Source organism: Pygocentrus nattereri, chromosome 13 (genome assembly GCF_015220715.1).
Source record: "Pygocentrus nattereri isolate fPygNat1 chromosome 13, fPygNat1.pri, whole genome shotgun sequence".
Lineage (NCBI taxonomy): Eukaryota > Metazoa > Chordata > Actinopteri > Characiformes > Serrasalmidae > Pygocentrus > Pygocentrus nattereri.
Genome location: NC_051223.1, coordinates 3,624,727 through 3,645,294, shown reverse-complemented (window position 1 = coordinate 3,645,294; position 20,568 = coordinate 3,624,727). Strand labels below are relative to the sequence as shown.

The 20,568-nt window shown below is 39.8% G+C and overlaps 1 protein-coding gene across 2 annotated transcripts in view; it reads right to left on the bottom strand.

Annotated features, from left to right (window-relative positions):
- Positions 1-13,386, bottom strand: part of LOC108431404 (cadherin-10-like) — a 140,210-nt gene extending 126,824 nt beyond the window's left edge. The window contains exon 1 of one of the 2 annotated variants that reach the window (XM_017704513.2): positions 13,236-13,386. The gene's annotated coding sequence lies outside the window, so the exon portion shown is untranslated. The remainder of the gene's footprint in view (positions 1-13,235) is intronic. The other variant, XM_037544317.1, reaches the window with a different exon arrangement.
- Between the last annotated feature and the right edge of the window lie 7,182 nt (positions 13,387-20,568).

The following is a 20,568-nucleotide window of genomic DNA, read 5'->3' as shown; positions in this document are numbered from 1 at the left end:
GCTAAATTCAGTGATATTACTTGCTGTGTTGTTGTTCAACTTAGTGTTATTTCATGCCATTTTTATGTACAACATTTGCAAAGGGTTTTGTGTCCATCAAGATCTGAAATAAAAAGACTCTTTGCTTTTACTAAGAGAAAACTAATGGCCAAGTGAAAGCTGGCCTAGCAAGCTTAACTGAGCTAACAAGAATATCCATTCATCTGTTTGTTCGGTCAACCTGAGCTAGCTCTGAGAGCCCTCCCTGCTGCCATGTTTCACTCAGAAGTACTTCACAGTACTGAAAGAAAATATGTAATGATATCAAACTTGCTTCAAATTCTCTGGGTAATTACTGGGTAAAGGACCACTCATAAGCCCAACAAGCTTAACCTGCTACTAGAAGTCAATATTTCTCTAAGGGAAGGTACTATGCAGGTCAACACATGGCAGGACCACCAGAAATGCACAATGTCTGCTCACCATCAAAGCAGAAAAGGCACACACAGTATTTTACATCAGGGTGTTAAAAACATCTTTCTGGGTGAAAGTGTTAAGGGATATCAACCAATATTCCAAATATCAATATCTACCAAATGCTTCAAAAACATGTTCTCCATTTCACTCAGTAAGACTAACTATGGCTGTTCAGCTGGATACAGTGAATGCAAGTAAAAGACACGAACGTCCCTGATTAGGTATGTTTACTTTTCTCATACATGCACGCAGGGCTCAAGTGTGTGCACCCAAGTCCCAGTCACAGTTACTGACTGATGGCTTTGTATATTCATGGACTGTATTTCAGATCAAAAGATGTGTTTGAAGCTTCTAAAGATGTGTGTTTTTTTTTGGGTCATGTATTTCATACAAGCCGAGCATGTTAGAACAATGCTGCACACACAAAAGAATGTGTAGCACTGGTTGTAGCCAGACTTTGAAGTGAAATGCATAAAGAGCATTGCTTCTCGGCCCAAAACCCGGAGCCCACTAAACAGTCCACAACACATCTGAACGTCCTTGCTCCCAACACATCTGAACCAAGCCATTAAAAAGATATTGCAGAAACAGATGTCATGTAAATAAGAATGTGCACAGATTTATTAGGGTGGGAACAACCTGCGTTAGAAATTTCCAAACTAGCTGAATATCATCAAGCCTGCTGTTAGATCCTGAAATGAAACGCTGAACTGCAGAACTGAGTATGACTGAAAAGCAAGACATTTTGGAGATGAGATTAAGGCAAAAAATGGACATAACAACTGGACATCACAAAATAAATATGGAATAAGACAAATTTGAAACTACTAGAGACGTATCTAAGTTGAGAAGATCAGGTAATTCTAGAAAGCAAGTAATGACAGAAAAATCTCTCTAAAAGCTGAAAAGAAAGCTCCCAAAATAACAGCCAATAACATCTCAGACAATCTGCAAAGTAGAGGTGTGTAGAGGTGAAAGCATCATGATTTATTATTCATGGAAAATTCTGAAGAGCGGAGAAATATAGAATATGTAAACCTCTCATCAGCACCAAGAACAGGAAGGCCAAATTTGCCATGAAAGATGTACTAGAACAAAGTTTTATGGACAGATGAGGTGAAGATGAATCTTTTTCAAAGGAATTCAAGAAGGAAAGTCTGCAGGAAGAGTGGGCCGGCAAATGGTAAGTAATAAGGTATCTTTTTAATACAATATTGAAAAATCAAAAAAGGAATATTTGAAACGATGTATGGGAATGTAATATAATGTAAGAATTATCATCAATAAGCCTCTCACTCCCTTTCAAGCATCTCTCATCTACCATTGATCAAACATAATCTATGTACTACATAATTAGAGCTCTGTAAAATCAAGACAAATCTTGACCTCAGAATTGAAAATTGTATCAAACCTGAAAAGGTGGTGTTTATATCCTCTGAAACTGAATAATTTGTCTTTACTGATCGATTAAAAGACAGTTTTTTACATTACCAAATGACAAATAATTGTATTAAATGATAACCATTACTAGGTTACAGATAATGTGGAGTGGTTCTTTGTAAAGTGATGTAAGACTGCACTTATATCAGCCAATAACATTGCTATGTCAAAGTTAACTGCTGGATAATCAAAAATAAGCATATTAAAAATAAAGGGTGCCTTAAAAAGATTCATCGGATTTCAAAGCGTCATATTTTCTACAACCGCAAGGCACCTAGGAACCAATCACATATCAATTGAAAGAGGGGGTCACAGACTTTCTTCAGTGTGCGAGGAGATGGAGACCCCTGAACAGAAAGCATTCTATGTCCTCCGCTTCAACAAGAGTGAATCCACCATAACTGTACAACAGCTCACAGTGTTCATCATTGGTTCCATAACCCTGGACGATCTCCAAAATCACACTGAAAGACCTATAAGTACAGTAACACCTGACATGAGATTAATTTGACTATGACATCAATGTCTGTACAGCTGGAGGAGATGATATGGAGCACTGGTAAAATTATATAAAACTACAAACTTTTTACTGAATTCTGACATTCTGTACTTTAGCATAATTTTCTTCTACAAATACCAATTTCATTAATATATAACAAAAAACTAGAATCACTGATTTTTCATTGTACTGTGAATTATTACTGTTTCTACTGAATTATTACTGTAAACAAGTAGTGTCATTTTTTCTCATCCTGACCCAGCTTTTTATTCAAAAGCAACGCTGTTTCTTTCACTTTTTTTCAATTTTATTCAAGAAGACCTACTTGATTACCTACTACATTCTGAACTCTGTTCCAAATAAAAGACAGAAAACTGGAGAAAATTCAAAGAGACATTATGCATTGTTTCATTTAAAAAAGCTTTGTATGAAGGCTACGGTCCATAGCCAATCATTAGGTTGTCAATTTAGAAAGAAACCAGCTTGTTCTTGAGTTTATTTGAGAAACTGCTGTTTGCAAACATGTTAACATTCTGTCACATATTACACAGCTGCACACTGCACTAGCCTACTGGAGCTGTTTCTGAGTAACCTGTCACTAGAAAATAGAGCCTGCTGACAGACAAATTGCTTTAGTTACACAACTCATCTGCCTTCATATTATTTAAGCCCATATACTGTATGTGGGTCCAAACTTCACATCCTTGCGCCCTTAACTGCAGAATAACACCACTAGTTACTGAGTAAACCAAAGTTGTTACTGAATAACTTGCACCAGTTACTACACCCCCGTGACCCTGACGGAGAACCGGCTTAGAAAATGGATGGATGGATGGATGGATGGATGGATGGATGGATAGTTACTATACCCAAACTGAGGCAAACTCATCCCCGTTGGCTATGAGGCCCACCACAGTGGTGTCATCTGCAAACTTCAGGATCTTCACAGCTTGTTCCTTAGAGATACAGTCATTGGTATAGAGACTGAAAAGAAGGGGTGAGAGCACACAACCGTGTGGTATACCAGTACTGAGGGTCCACCAGTCTGAAATGTGTTTACTGAGGGTCCGGGGGTCTGAAGTGTGTTTTCCTAGCCACACCTGTTATCCATGATGCACCACCAGATGGGATCTGGCACAGACAGCTGGGACAGCTTGACCTGCAACAGCTCAGGCACTACGGTGTCGAAAGCCGCGCTGAAGTCTGCAAACAGAAGTATAGCATAGGTTCCAGGACTGTCGAAATGCTGTAGCACGAAGTGCAGGGCCAAGTTCATTTCACAGTGGAAACCACAGAGCTGTTGATACTGAAGGGGATTAGGGAGGGAGCGCTGCACCTGAAGTCTAGCACCATCTTTATTGTGCCATAGATAGACCTGTTAGCTCTGTATGCAAACTGCAGGGGATCTAGGAGAGTGTTTGTATTGGCCTTCAGGTGGGCTAGGACCAGGCGTTCAAAGACCTTCAAAACTATACAGGTCAGGGCTACTGATCAGTAGTCACAATGCAACCTAGCTAAGTTATTGTTTAATTATAGTAGTGTGTAGTATAACCTTGGGCCCACTGGTGGACTGGGTATTTAAGAATAGTCACATTCTCAATACTGGTAAACTACCGATCAAGTTTCTTGCTTCTTATTCAATGACCAGAGTGGCCTGACGCATTCCTGACATCTAACCCAATTAAACAAACCAAATACAACTGCAAACAGTCTTAGTGGGCACTATTGCTATGCCAAACAATTTTGGTATTAATTAAAATAATATTTTAAAGACAATGCATTTTTAATTGAATCCAATTTATATAATTATATATATATATATATATATATATATATATATATATATATATATATATATATATATATATAAATTACTTGATGTGGCAATTCCAAAAATCATCCGACAACAGATAAAGCCAGAAACACGCATGCCTATTACCCTCATCAAGAAATCCAGACTATCCTGCCTTCCGCCCGATGACTGCTGGGATAGGCTCCAGCAACCCCCCGCGATCCTGACGGAGAAGCGGCTTCGAAATTGGAATGGAAGAAATCCAGACTCTATGAATATGCAAATTGAAAAGCACACAACCCGACATGGATCAGCCCGTCTCCTGGTAAATAACAATGAAAAGTCCAAATCATTTTACCAAACCAGTTCTTTTGAATTGCTTATGTAAAAACCTACACACAGCACCACAGTTAATGCTGCTAAATGCAGTTCTGAATGCTGCCCTTAGAGTAAGCTGATCAGGTCAGCAGACAGCTAACAGGCCAGAATTAGAACTTAGAACCATTTGTCACTGTGGAATTAGACCTCCGCATTTAACCCATCCATGCAGTGAAACACCACATACACACTACTGAACACACACCAGGGGGCAGTGAGCACACTTGCCCGGAGCAGTGGGCAGCCCTATCCACGGCGACCGGCGAGCAGTCAGGGATTAGGTGTCTCGCTCAAGGACGCCTCAGTCATGGACTGTCAGCCGAGGGGATTGAACCGCCGACCTTCTGGTCACAGGGCTGGTTCCCTCACCTCCAGCCCATGACTGCCCCCAGCTAGCATGCACCTCCAGTAATATTCAGAGAATGTAAATTTAAATCTTTACCTAAGGACTCACCGTGATACTGTAAATGTTACTTAAACGTTACACACTTCAAATGTTTGTGTTTATATTATAGCTGCTGTAAAATGTAAATCACTGGTGCTAATATTGCCCTGCATTGCAGATTATATTACATCTAATTTCTCTATCTTTTGGTGGTAATCGGATAAAGGTTATTGACTGCCATCCCTATAATATACATAACTATATCAATACTTGTACTTGTATAGGTTAGTGTACTTTCAAAAATAGTGTATTTTCAAAATAACCAGTGAGAGATGGATGAACTATCACCAAAATTAAAATAAAATGAAAACAAAATGAGCCATATATAGGACTGTGTATAAAAGCAGTAAAGTTGAGGGTACAAAGTACATAAGTGAAGAAGAAGAGCCACATAAAAATGGATCAACTGGAAGTTAAGACATCCAAACACTCAAAAAATGAACTGAATTACTGAAGCGTGCAAATAAAGTGCATAATGCAGCACCTCAGCAACATACACTCTTCAAAGCCAGGCTTATTTGAAACTCATCTATATATCTAGCAGCTGCCATGTTTTCTGGTTGTCTTTGATCACACAGATTTCGGCTACTCCCCAAAATATTTGATTTTAATTCATTAAAACACAAATGCTGCTATACAATGAGCAAAGGCCTAAAACTCTCCTCGGGTCACTTATCATTTAGAAAACACTGAAAGACGAAATGGTAAAACAGAGCAGGAGGCTAATCAGTTTAAAATAATACAAAGGAGGCTATGCTCTGGAATGCAGTTTGAATTCTGAACGTAGTCTAAACTCTCTGAATTTCTTTTAGATCAACATCATCTATTCAACATTTCTGAGCTTCTACATGAATCACTCCAGGGTATGATTAAGCTGAGATCATGAAACAATTCTACAACTTTATTTGACAAATATGTGGGCTAGAACATATCAAGTAAACACGTGGGTGGTAATCGAATTACTTTGTATATAAAAGAAAGTAATAAATATCAAGCTTGGTAATTACCTTAAGTTCAGAGGCTAAATTAGATCATTAAAATAAAGAAATGCTGAAATTTGATTACTGCACAAAAAATAAGCACTTTTATGTGTATAATATGTAATGTTCAAGTGGTGTAGTAATAACAGCTGAATGAGTCACATTCAAGCATATTTTCAATATGCTACGGGCCCTTTCTTAAAAAAATCTAATTTTCCTTGTTTTTTTTTTTTTTTTAAATAAAAGATTTTTTTGTAGTATGGTTGTCCCCACTGTTATTTCGCAATGAGCTACACATTCTGGAGAGTATCAAGAGAAGAGCCATGTACACAGCAAATAACTTAAGGCAAATTTATTTAGCAGACCTCTTTGCTAATTTGCATGTCCTTCCAGGGATGTGCATTCTGACAAATTTTGATACGAGAATGCAGAGGAGCTCATGAACAGATATCCAGTTAACCGCAGGGAAGGAGAAAAGTACTGGTGCTGCACAAAAGTATAGCACTACGCAGAATAATGCATATTAAAATATGCTTTATTATTCCAAAACAGCCAAGGGACACAGGTAGATTTTTGCATTAAACGAGTAAAGGACAGATAAGTTAAGGAGCTAACAGCACTAATCAGAGCCACGTTGGATGTTCATGAGGACTTCTTGTGCTCTACACAAGGTATTTTCTCCTCAGTGGGTGATGTACCAGCATGTTGCCCATGGACACCTTTATTCAGCTGAAGGATCCCGTTTTAAGGTCATGTTACTGTAGCCCTCTGCGAAACCCATGACATGGACATGGTAAGTTTGTGTCTCAGAATTGTTCAAACTTTCTGTTTTTTAGACCACTCAAAGTTTTGTTGTCCTCTGGTGTGACACCCCTGACTTTTTGCTTTCAAAAACTATGTTTAACTACATAAAAATGAACTATTATGCAAATGTGTCTTGCTAACTGCTAATGACAGGTTAGCTAGGAATACCATGGTCATTAACTGACACAAAAGGCTGAAACTTCCTTTGGTGTGTCCTGTGCTGTCACACCGGAGGACACAGATCTCATGCAATCTCTTTTTGAGAAGCAATTTAAATAATTTAAAGTTTTTTTTATTTTATGCTTTTTTTTTACCATTTTTAGTATTTTTAAACCATAATTATGTTTATTTAAAAATTTCTTCTGTTTTGCAGAACATTTGTGTCATTATAAAGTGCCTTAAAAATAGATATAAAATGTGTTACTTCACTCTTTTTTAGAAAAAGAGAAAGAAATATGGTAACCCCAAGAGACTAGCCATTCTTTACATATAATGTATGTACATTATGGACAATTTAAAGCAAATAAAAAGAAAAAAAGAGTTAAAAGGAGTTTCAGAGGTTCTACTCTAACATTCTGTGGATATTCTAGGTAAAAAGTACTAGGCTAGGCTATTGTACTATAATGGAAATCTTTGCGCTGCACAATATGCAATGCTGTTGTCAGTTGTAAACATTATTAATGGTACCAAATGTGCAATACGCTCCCCAAAAGATAAGACAAAAAGACAAATAGAACAGAGGTCATTCACTTATATGAATCTTAAAGGCACAGTAATGAAAAGAACCTGGTTAATTAACTGATAAATAAAGGTCAGAAAATAATGACGTAAAAATGAATTATAACATTTTTGGTACATAAAACCACACATAATTTACAAGTGGGCATCAGCAGAAATCAGAAGTAAATACATGAAAAATGTAGGACATAGGACGATTTACTGTTGTTTATTGGTTACTGTAAGACAGGGGTGTCCAATCATATCCGCAGAAAAGCTGGTGTGGCTGCAGGTTTTCACTCTAGCATTAGCACTAGATCACCTGATTGAATGTTTGAAGTGTGAGATGAACTGATTAAACAAGTGGAGACAGGTGTGCTCCAGCCTGTTTGGTGTGAAAACCTGCAGCCAACTGGCCCTTTGCGGATAAGACTGCGCACCCCTGCTGTAAGACATGGTCATCATTTTAGTAAACCCCACTTAAGTCTTTTATGAAATGTCTGACAACAAAAATATCATAAGCTTTGGTTCATATGGTAAAATAACTATAAATAACACATTATATAACATTGCTCTTTACCTGATATGTATGATATGATTTGCAAGTGATATGCAAGGAAAAAGATCTCATTTCTGCTTTGGCAGGAGTGCACACAGAATTATTTTAAGGATACTGATAAAATCATCTAAAATGACCTACATATATCTGGTAAATGTCCATGAAGCAAATTCAATCAGAGAAAGAAACTCTGCAGAGCTTTAACTGTTGTTTATGCTCAACACTGTAATCCAGTAATTATACTTACACTGAAAACAATAAAAATGAAACAGTGGTAGTCGCATGCACTTTAGGACCTTTCGTAACAAATGAACAACACAGTGCACACTTCTACTTGAAAGTGCATTATCATTCTGAAAAATTAACTAGAAATATAAATTCCAACCACAGCAGTACTTACGTTGTCAACATTTACACACAGAAAATACCAACTATCCAACTTAATCCTGTCCAAATTAATCATTTAATATTACATGAAACCAGATATTGACTGGGATTAAACAAAGTCCAACAGAGCAATCGCTTAAGCCTTCAAAAGCCCAAATAAATCTCCTTTTCATGCATGTCTTTGTATATTTAAGGTTTTTACTCTGAATATTTGTAGACTAACAGTGACATCCTATTTTATGTTGTAGGACTTTCTGCTTTCAATGTCAGTGTGGCTACAATGGACTTGCACAAATTCAAAAATAAAGACATTTTTTTGAGTTGAACATTTAAGGACACACATGACTATCTTGTGAGTTTCCCATTTTCAAAAGAGAGATTCACCAGGGCTTTAGAAGGCTTAGAAATTGAAGTGATAAGTTTCTCATTACTAAAGCTATAGGCCAGCTATAATTGCTATGCACAATTACGAATGATGAGAAACGTCAATTTTAAAGGATCTATCTCCTACATTTTCAGGTCCAATGAATGCATTTAATTTGTGTGGATTAAAATACCAAAAACTTCATAACATAACTCATTTTTCCAGAACCATTTTCCAACTTATCTTTCAGAATTAAACACGCTGTTTAGTCGCTGTGCCTTTAAGATTGATGTATGTAAAAGGCTGCTCTGTATTGTGCCTCATCAAAAAAGCAGTCCAGGCTGAAACACTCCATGTAACTTCAGTGTGAATGGGTGGGGCTAAAATCCTGTAGGCTGAATAGGTAAATATATGCAAATGTGCTCACAAAAGGAATGAATTCAAAATAAAAAAATGGTTTTCCATTATATGGGCCTTTTAAAGTCTGGGTAAAAACACAGCAGACCTCCTCTTTAATTTAATAAATGAAATTTTACACCACAAACAAAATTAATTTTAGAATGTAAGAAAAGCCACCAGCTATTTTAAATAGAGATATGACTTGGAAAACACATTGGCTACATTTAAACAAACAGGGTCATAATAATACCTACGTCTGAAATCGGTCTGTCACATACAGCCCAACATCTGGGATAAGCAAATGCCTGTGTTATACAAACAGAGTATATAAACTGCATAAACTGCACGGTTCATCATACTTTATTTTTTTACCAGCTGTTTGACTTCCTTTGTGTTCCATTGTTTATTTTGTACCAGGAGGTGGGACGTATGCTGGTATAAAGCTGAAAAAAATGTAAACAAGAAAGAGCCCCGCCCCCACAGAATGAAGGAATCCAATTTTTTTTGGCACTCGCCACTGACAGCATGCAACTAGACAGAGCAAGTGTAAAAGCAAAGAGCTGTGAAAACATTCCATTTGCAATTATGATTAACTGTTCGACTTTATTATGATAATAGTAGTGTTAGTAATGTTGTTATCGCCGTTGTCGATATTGTTATTTCTATCGATTATCGTTATTAACAGTAGTAATAGTGGTCACTATCAGACAATACATTTAATACTTTCATTTTATCCTCCACTGATGATTTTATTGCCATAAATAAGAATGACACAACTTCATTTTCTCTCTATTGGGAATCTCTTAAAGCTTATTTGCGTGGGCAAATTATCTCATATACAACACATTTAAACAGATCGCATAAACTCAAGCTACAAGATTTAATGACAAAAATAGCAGACGTGGATAGACTTAATTCAGTTAACCCAACGCCTGCATTGCTGAAACGCCGACTGGAGCTACAGGCCGAAGCTAATCTTATTACCACAACCGTTGCTGAGCAACAGTTGTTGCGTACACTCAAATTAAGGACTCTGCAGGTGTATAATATTCGGATTCACTGTCTATCAATGCTGCTTTTAAATCTTTTTATTCGAGACTCTATCAATCTGAATCAAAATCAGACGACATTGAGATGTCTCAGTTTTTTGAAGAATTAGTGTTTCCCTCTGTAAATCCCACTGCCACAGAGGAACTTGATGCATCACTACATTTAGAAGAAATTGCTGCTTCAATTAATGTCATGCAAACCAACAAGCCACCTGGTCCGGACGGATTCCCGGTTGAATCCTTTAAAATATTTCGAGACAAACTGGCCCCGCTTCTCTTAGCAGTTTATTATGAACCCCTGCTGTCTGGGTCTGAGACCTTGCCCCCAACTCTCATGGAGGTGTCTATTCCCCTTCTCTTAAAGTAGTAATAGTGGTCGAGGTCGTAGAATCGTCATATCCCAGCGTCAATATCCGAACAACTCAAAAATACCATGATATCACGTTCATATCGCCCACCCCTCAAAGTATCTATATACTGTGTACTGTGAACATATTTTCAAGTACTGTGATATGTGTTTGCCACAACATCGTTTGATACTCATCAAGTTATTCCCAAAAGTCAGCAAACTAAAAGATACATTTCTTCAATGCACTTGATTCATGTTAAAACAGGCAATTCAATGCAGCACTTTCTCCGGTCCAGTTTCATTAACCTTTCACCCAGAGTCATGTGATTCCTTGCAGACCGATTCCCATATATATGGGATATGATGTGTCCGTATAGCCACTGAGTTAATTAAATTTCACCCACTCTTTTCAACATTAGCAGTATCCCTTGATCACACTTGGATCATTCGGGCATTCAGTTAATCACAGAGAAAGGGCGAAAGAGGACTGTTGCAAAACCGCCAGTAACACATACCACAGATTCTTCAACCACCAGTTCCAGCGCAACAGAGGAATTACTATTAAATTCCCATTCAGTCTTCATCACGTTATTACAGATCCCGCTACTCAACCGACAAGCTGCAGTAACAGCTTTATTCTCTTCATACCACAAATGTGACAAAAAGGCAAAGAGACTACCCGACTCCCAAACTCGCATTGCAGAAATGTCGTGTTTTGTAAAGATAAACAGCTCAGCGAGGATCTGAACGACAAAATAAATGCAACAAGTATATCGACAGGCCGAGTCGATTAAAAACACTATGATTAATCATTTACTTTGTATGAACAGTTCTTTCTTGAATGCACGAACTACTGAAAGCAAATGATCAACAACAGTTCCCAGTCGGTGTCCTTAGCGCCTCTTAAAGCGCGTTTCTGTTGTTCACACACCTATCAGTCAATAAAATGAACATGTTTTCTAAAACAAATCTGATGTAGCTGGGAATACAGGTGGGCTTAAAGGCTAAAAGGAATCTTTTTCACTGCTTCTGCAAATAAATAATGTAAAATTTGGTTGCTCATTTAAAACAGAGCATGGTCTTTCGTGTCATCGCAAGATATGTCACTAAAAAGTAAAAGGTTACATTAGGCATGTTTAGTGAGGTTTAGGTGGGCTTACTGTGGGCATTTCTTCTATATGATCGAAGGACAGAAAGCATCCTTGAGCTTGGGAGAGGCATTATAAAAATTAAAACATGATGGTAATAATGTTGATGATGTTTATACTGGACAAACAACGCGGCACAGTCTTGGAGGGTCCTGCAGGTTATAAATACGGACAATTCTAAATTGCGCCACACTTACCTGCACACGACAGGCCATTCATTCCACCCATTATAAGAGTAGCCACACTGTTATGCCACACACAGTATGCCTGTTATTACAACACCATAAAAAGTTAAGTCGTTACCACATTTAACCTGTGGTTTCACATCTCTGCAATATACTTTTTAATTTTCTCCTCCCTGCTTGTAAATTCCAGGTAATAACCTTGCAGGAAAGCATACTGCAACCACAGTTTACTGCAACTGTACCTCTTCAGAAGCAATAAGAAACAGTGGTGAGCTGAAAGCTTCCACAGAGCCGGCAACAGTCTATAAAATCCTGACAGAAAAGATTAATGGTTTGTCCAAAGCAGTGGTCACCAGACTTTTTCCTGGATATCTGTCCACCTGCAGAGTTGACCAAACACCTGACCTGAACTCTGCAGGTGGATAGAAGAGCCTGACCAACTGGGCCAGGTGTGTTAGCTCTGGCTTGGAAGCGAACCGTGCAGGTAGGGTACTCTTCAAGCTCTTCTGAAGAGACCGTCTGGTTGAACAGAACTGGGCTGGAAGTGACCCCTGCAGGTTGGTCTCCAGAAGAAAGGATGGCGACCGTTTGGTCCGGATAACTTCGGACCTCCACCTTTTTCTAATATTATTGACAACACAACACGACGTTTAGATGCACTGAAGTACTGTATGTGCCAAAAAGGAGCCTTTTCCGTGGCGCAGACCAGCAAAATTCACATTCAAAGTGACAGGTTACTATTCTGCGCAGACCCCCGGTCACTTCATACACACACGCCAAAAACACTGGTCCACTGGTCCACATATTTTTCACCTTTCGGTTGGTCACAAACTTCGACACCCCTGACACGAAGCTCAAGTCAGCTTCTAATTCGAATTTTGCCGTTCCACCTTAAACGGCGCGGCACTTGCATTCTGGAGCCACTTTCTAGCAGTGGCTGCTGCGCCATTTAAGGTGGAACGGCAACGTTCGAATAAGAAGCTGGAGAATAGGAGCCCAACTTCGACCTCGCACCTCTGGCCGTGTCGCCGAAGCTCAGCTCTAAATTCATAATATTTTACGGATTCAATCCCCTAAAAAAGCTCCGTGACGGTCATTTCGTCGAGTTGTTTTCTGACAGGACTCTTCTCTACTACAAACAAAATAAACCGTTTCCAAGAAACCACACTGACGGACTTCACCTCACAGTTTCACCCTACCTTCTTCATGCGAGAAGAAATGACAACAACTACACATATTTCAGTCGAGCGAGAAAAAAGAACATGGAAAAGTTTTGTTATATACCGTGGAGTCTGTGGAGGAGCTGCACCGTATGCGGGGAAATAATCTTGGCCGGTTCTGATTTGAACTGCAACGGTCGATCCGAGTCCGTTACGAGCCCTCGTCCATCACGCGCATCACTCCTCGCGCTGGATGTCAGCGAGGCTCCAGCGTTTTGGATTTCTTCCCCCATGCGCATTCTGACAAGTCCCGCCTCACTCCGCTGGGATTGGCTAACTGCGTCCCTCGTCTGGCGCTGCGATTGGTTAGCAATAATGCGAGAGAAATTATGCAAATTATACCACTGCCATTGGCCGTTGTTATCCAGCCTCGTCCGATAGGATTACGCGGACCGCTTGCGGGGACGAACTACAAACCAATCGTAGCGCTGGAGGCGGGGGCTTATCACAAAACGGTTTGGAAAAAAAAACATTAAAGGGGAAATCCACTGAACTTTCCGAATTTCTACCCAATTAAATTGTTAATATGTAAACAAGGTCATTCACGGAAATCGGATGTGAAGTGCGCCGTTCTGCAGATAAACGTCCCGAGCCTTGATTTTTACAGTGGCAGTGATAGGAACCAGACGTCCGAATCGTTTATTGACTCCAAAAGCTACCACACAACGTAGCTTGGGCTCCAAATAGTCTGATAATTAACACCTAAATGATTGTTTATAATGGCAGTTGTGGCATCAGATGTCTTATTTTTTATTCATTCAGAGTGAAAGAGTATAAACAGGACATTGTTTAAAAAACAGACTTTTTATTAGCATTTTAGCATTATCAATATTACAAATAAAACTCAGAAAATAAATGTTCAGATAGCTGCGTTTCTGCGGCAGATATCACAACCCCTGGCCACCACCACTGTAAAGAAATCTGAGTCAGTATGTTTCACTACAATACCATTTTACAGCAAACCACCCTGATTGTTTACATCTTATTGGCTAAATTGTTCAGAAATTCTGAAAAACTGGTGGAGTTTCCCTTTACTAATACATGACTGAGGAACTCAATCCAGCCTCTGATTGGCTCAGTTGCAGAGAGAGAGAGAGAGACGGAGCAAGAGAGAGAGAGAGAGACAGAGAGAGAGAGAGACAGGGTGAGAGAAAGAGAGAGAGAGAGAGAGAGAGAGAGAGAGAGAGACAGGGCGAGAGAAAGAGAGAGAGAGACAGGGTAAGAGAAAGAGAGAGAGAGAGAGGGAGAGGGAGAGAGAGAGAGAGAGAGAGAGAGAGAGAGAGAGAGAGACAGGGCAAGAGAAAGAGAGAGAGAGAGAGACAGGGTAAAAGAAAGAGAGAGAGAGAGAGAGAGAGAGAGAGAGAGAGAGAGAGAGACAGGGTGAGAGAAAAAAAGAGAGAGAGAGAGAGAGACAGAGAGAGAGAGGCAGGGTAAGAGAAAGAGAGAGAGAGGGAGAGAGAGAGAGAAACAGCAAGAGAGAGAGAGAGACAGCGAGAGAGAGAGAGAGAGAGAGAGAGAAACAGAGCAAGAGAGAGAGAGAGAGTTTAATGAAAATGAAGCCTTACTGTTTATGACTGCTTGCTCACAATAATAGAAATGCAATATTACTGTACTGCAAATGTAATCACACTCAGCTAAAGAACATCACGTCTGAGAGGAGCCAAGAGAAAAAAAAAGGCATGTAAAGAGTCTGTATTCAAAACAAAACCCAAAAAAGGATGTTGTTTCATATTCACATCTGCATTAAATGTCAAAAGTGGAGAGAACTAAAAATGAAATTTTAATAAAATGCATGGAGTGTATTCATATAAGAAGCATGTATGCATTTTATGCATTTATCTATTTTCTATTAGCCTGCTCCTCCTCTCTTCACTCACCATTAGGCCAGTAAGATTCGCGACAGCAGAGCAGCAAACATACAGCCGTTTCAATAGCAACACTCACAGCAGGAAGGTGACACCTAATTAATATCACCTAACGTTAAATACAACCATTTACGTTGATATTATAGGCAACAGCGTAATGTTGGCCCTTGTGACTATTTGCGAAGCCCCAGTTCAGAAGATGGAGGCCACTAGGAAAGCATCACACAGTGCTTTGTGTAAATATGGGATCAATAGTTGGATTAAAAAAATCGTATAATCCAGGCTCGGACAGACACCGACGGCTGTGCAGTGATCGCCAGCTCCCGACCGTAGATTTAGTGCTGAAAATTTAATCCCACCAATGACCCACATGAAAGGTTACACTGCCCTGTGATGCATATTGCGCTCGGACTGCTGACTGCGCGGAACGTTCTCTTTAGCAAAGACTTTTCTAATATGTTTTCAGACCAGCTGAGTGGGTGAAAAAGAAAAAGCTTCACGCTGAAATGGGAAGGAAACTCTATATTTGGATAAGAGTGTCCTCACAAAGCCTGTGGCCTTCTCTGCTGGCGCTTCCACAGTCAGGGGAGGAAAACTAAAGAGAGAAAGTACGGCAGGAAATGCTGTGATTTCCTGCTTGAGGCACATTAGCAAAATTACAGCGTGTGAATTTCTCTCTCAGCAAGGTTCCCTTTTTCGATGGAATCATTCTGAAGCCCCTTGCGGTGGGTTGGAGCGGAACTACGTGTGAGGGACGAGTCTCTTCTGTCCTCCACCCAGTTAACCTAGCATTGGACATGCTTCCACCGCGACTCCCACCTCCACGCTCTCGAATAGGTGCATGAGGAGAAATGTGTGTGAGGTGAAGCGTTCTGCTCTGGCTCCAGCCGGCAAAGTGTTTACAGCAAGTCTGCCCACCCGTGGAGAAATCACCCAGCTTGCATTCAGACGGCGCAATAATAAAAACATACCCTTCCACTTTCATCACAACATGTCTCCCTGGCTCATTAGCAAACACGCTTGCGCTAAGGTACTAAAATGATTTGCATACACTCCTGTGACCCCCACAGAGATGAGCTTCAAGTTGTGGTGTGCCTGGAGATAAGCTCAGTCCTCACATGAGCCAAACACACCGAAAAAACAGGAGCTAGCAAGCTAGCTCACTCGTACAGCTAATTATGGAAGCGAGAAAGTAGGACTTGGACTGAGTGGGAAGCTTCACGCTGTTTGTTTAGCTTTCTGTGATGGACTCTTTCAATGGACATTTCTAATGACCAGCGCAGAGGGTCTTAGCATGGATTAGGGGGGGAGATGTGACTATAATGATAAGTCTATGGTAATGGATGAAGGGAAGGAGCAGGAAAACATGGCTACATAGCGTCTAGACCCTGTCACGCTGGGTCAGAAGCCAATTAAGCCTGAAGAAGCAAAGAAGGCTACCGCTGCCTCCACGTTAAGTAATTTAGGCCAGCTAATTTATCAGTTGAAGCCTGTGGACAAGCATTCGTTTGGGGGAGTGATGCTGAGATTCTGAGATTTTCACACTTATAGGAGGGGACAGTATGAATCTGGACGGAAACATTTCTTTAATTTCTAGTTAAAAGGGCCATTAAGTTCCAGCAAGAAACAGATTTAAAAGAAAAAGACACAAAAGTCTCAACAACAAAATATTTTAGCGATTTTGGTAGCATTTAGTGTGCCCACTGGGAGATCGGATGATGTAATCGGATGTGATTCGTTAATGACTGACAAGTTACCCGATGACAATGCCTAAAAGCCAATAACTGCCATCATTTAACATTAAACAGCTAAGAATGTTGGGAAATTGGGGTTCATGTCCGTTATAACGTGCGGATGCCCGTCCCTGCAGTCGAGAGCGAGGTTTATTAAGAAGCTGCCTGTTATTTCTCTCTGCTGTGGACTGTATTGCTAGCTTTACCTCACAGCTCTTCTGCTTATTTTACTTCACGTTAGGTTGAACTTGAGTGGGACCTATTCATGCTTTGGAAATTACATTGGAGCTTACTTCAGTGTGACTCAGTAAAACAATCAAGCTGAAGTGACTGGGTATTACCACAGAGCAGCTAAGCTCTGGGAAAGGAGAGACTTCCTCAGATCCTCATGTTTGTTCAGGAAACAGGATCAGCAAAAGGTAACGAGGTAAAAGATGCAGGCAGTTTAGATGACCTAAATGATGATAGTTGGTGTAGTGTAGTGGTTAGCACCTCTGCCTTCTACACTGTAGACTGGGGTTCAATCCCCCACCAGGGCAAGTACCCTACACTATACCAATAAGAGTCCTTAGGCCAGACTCCTAACACCACCTCGGCCTACCTATGTAAGATGATCAAATTGTAAGTCGCTTTGGATAATATCTGAATTCCAGAGCAACTCTGCTAAAATGACATTAAATGCCTCATTTTTAAAATTTGTATAGCACATGAACATGACTTTTGAAATCGCTTGCAGTCTGAAATTTTTCCAACAGGGAGTGCCATTAGCGTGCAAGTCACCATGGATCCGCACCAGAAGAAGCTCATTAATGTACATGTGTGCAGCAACTATTAAAGCTGCATCTATTTAAAGGACAGGTGAAAAAGTTTTCAGAATTTTTTTTATTTAGTATTACATTTTTTTTATTAAAGATTTTCATGAAAAACCTTAACGAAAAAAGTATATAAACAAAAAATTTAATATGGTTCAAAGCTGTAGTATACCGCACAGGGTTATGATTGTGTAAGGTGATATAATCAAAAATAATGACTTTATAAATAAAAATACTATGCTTATTTTTTAATCATTTTATTATTTCTTTTTTCAAACTTATAAAGTTCAGTCTTAGAAGGTCTGGACTCTGGAGTGGTCATTGTTCTAAGGACACCAGCAGCTTCTTCATGTGATAAGTACATCCTAAACCTCTTAGTAGTGTGCTTGGGGTTGCTATCTTGCTTTAGAATTGATTTCTTCCGCCCCCAAAAAATGGTTCCAGAGGGCACCACATTATGATTTAAATTGGTTTTCTTATCAGCATTCGAGATGCTTTCAATCAAAAACAAATCACCAACTCCAGATAGTTTTGGTGTTCTGCCAAGTCTTGCATGGTTGTTAGGAGTCTCAGGATTGCTTTTCTATGGAAATCTGGCCAGTAGGAATAGATCTGCATTATTTCTCCTCAAACTCTAGCTAACTTTGAACGTGAATGGGAATAAATTCTGAAACACAAGGCCCTTCAATTAAGCTCTGGGCAAAATGTCTGAAATAATTATTTTGACTGTTAGCTTTTTGTTTCATTTTCTCCAGCCTTTTCCATTTTGGTGGCTTTGTCTCCCTTGAGAACAGTGTATCGGCTCTTAGCTCACTTTCGGGCACTTATCCACCGACATCAGCAGTGCTAGCGAGAGAGGAAGACAGCTAGAGAGAGATAAGAGAGCCTTTGTGCTAGCCATTTCCTACCTTAATGTAAGCGACTGGGCAGTCACCTTCGGTATTTCCTTTATAAAATAATATAATCTATTACAATCCCTTTTTATTCCATCAGAGTACGGAGAAGATCACAAGAGGATTTTCATCATTCACTTATTCAGTACAATGAGACACCCAGATGGTCATGAATGGTCAAGTACTCTTTAAGATTATTTCATGTCTTGCTAGTGATCTTCTTGGCCTGAATAGAACGTTCTGTTTGAACATTCATGAAAAGCACTTCTCTCAGCTCTTTAGATTACAGGTGCTAAACTAGAAACAACTACATCACAGCTAAAACGATATTAACAGCCATCTTGAAGCCTGAATTAAGCTGGTTTACAAAGCCAGCTTACTGTTCTTCATTTTGACTTTGTATGCTTTCATTGTACTGTTTTTATGGGTCACAGTTTTCAAGCTAGAACCATAAAACTCTGCTGGATCGTAGAGTCTTCACAGGAATATTGGACTTGTGCAATTGGGACTAATTTCATGTATGATTTTTATACAGCAATAATTGAAAGAACCACGTAGGACACCATAGCGACAGCCTGGCAACCTCCTGAAATAACATTGAAATGCCTTAACAGTCACATAGGATAACGTAGCAAGAGCCTGGCAAAATTTTAGCAACCACCTGGGATTCCATAGCAACAGCCTAACAACACATTAGCAATCACTTTGGATTCTGTCGCAATGGTCTATCAATACCTTAGCAACCACTTGGAATAACACACCAAAATTACAACACAACAGTAATGTCAACCAACTTGCATTCACTAGCTGTAATGCCAACCAATCAGTGCTCAGAAGCAGTAATGGTAGTGCTCTACTGCCCAAAACCAATTTGCTGTAGAAAAAAACAGAAACATATAGGTAGGTTCACTTTGCTTTTTTAGAAAATACATCCTCACACTTTCTAAAATGTTAGAAATTAATTTAACTTTTCATTCTTTGGCCGAATTCACCCTTATTCGTTTAGGACTTGCTCATGGGTGCCCTCTGGCATTTTGCAGGCATATTTTTGATATAACAGGAGAAATAGAAGGTGACCATGTTCCCCTTAAACCAGCTCTGGTTACACACATGTAAATTTTCATTGTCATCAATCAACCAGGTAAAACCGAAGAGCTGTCAGGTCAAAGAGGACTGGAGGTTGTAGACCTGCACAGATCAGGAAACAGAATAAAAGAAATTGGAGTCAGAAATTGCCATTCATCCCAGTCAGGCTGATAATAAACAAGGACACAACGTATCACTGCTGTGAAGCACCAGCATGTAGAGACCAAAAATTCTAGTAACTCTAGTTACTAGAGTGCCAGTAGCTCCCCCTTGTGGATGATTGTGGTAAATGTGAGTGTGTGATTGAGTGAGTGAGTGAGTTATTTAATTGCCGGGTCCGTGAGGTTCTTCGGATCTAAAAAAGCTAAGACCATGGTACAATTAAACATTTCTCAGGAAGTGGACGCATGAGCATACTGCCCCTAAATTCAGTGAGGAGGAGAACAAGACAGGCAAAGAGAAACCCACCGTTTAGCTGAATCTTAGGTCTTCACAATCCACTTTATGGAAGCCAACATTGGGCCAATGTATACTTGACATCTGTGCTGGGTTTTGGATCCTCAGGATTGGTGTATGGCACTGTATGTTTACCTTTCGCTGCATACCATTCAGATACTTCTATGCTAAGAATGCACATTGCTTCAGAGCCTTAATCATAGACATTCTTAGTCCATGTTTTTAGCAGCCCCTCTCCTTGCAGCGCCAACCCATCTGTGCACAGTTTGTGTTCGCCATCCTCTAAGCTTTTATCAATAGCCAGTTTCTGACCACAGAGCTGCTCTTGGCTGTATCTTTGTGGTAGTGGACCACTCTCAAGCTACACTTGCACGAGCTCCACACACTACCTGCTACCTCCACTATGCTGCTAGTGTTTCAGTGTCACTGCTGTGCTGAGGATGACTGACCATCCAAATAATATCTGGTCAACAGCAACCATGTGGTCAGAAGCTGACCGATGATGAATGGGTTAGAGGGGGGCTGATAAACTGTGCTGTAATTGTACACCTC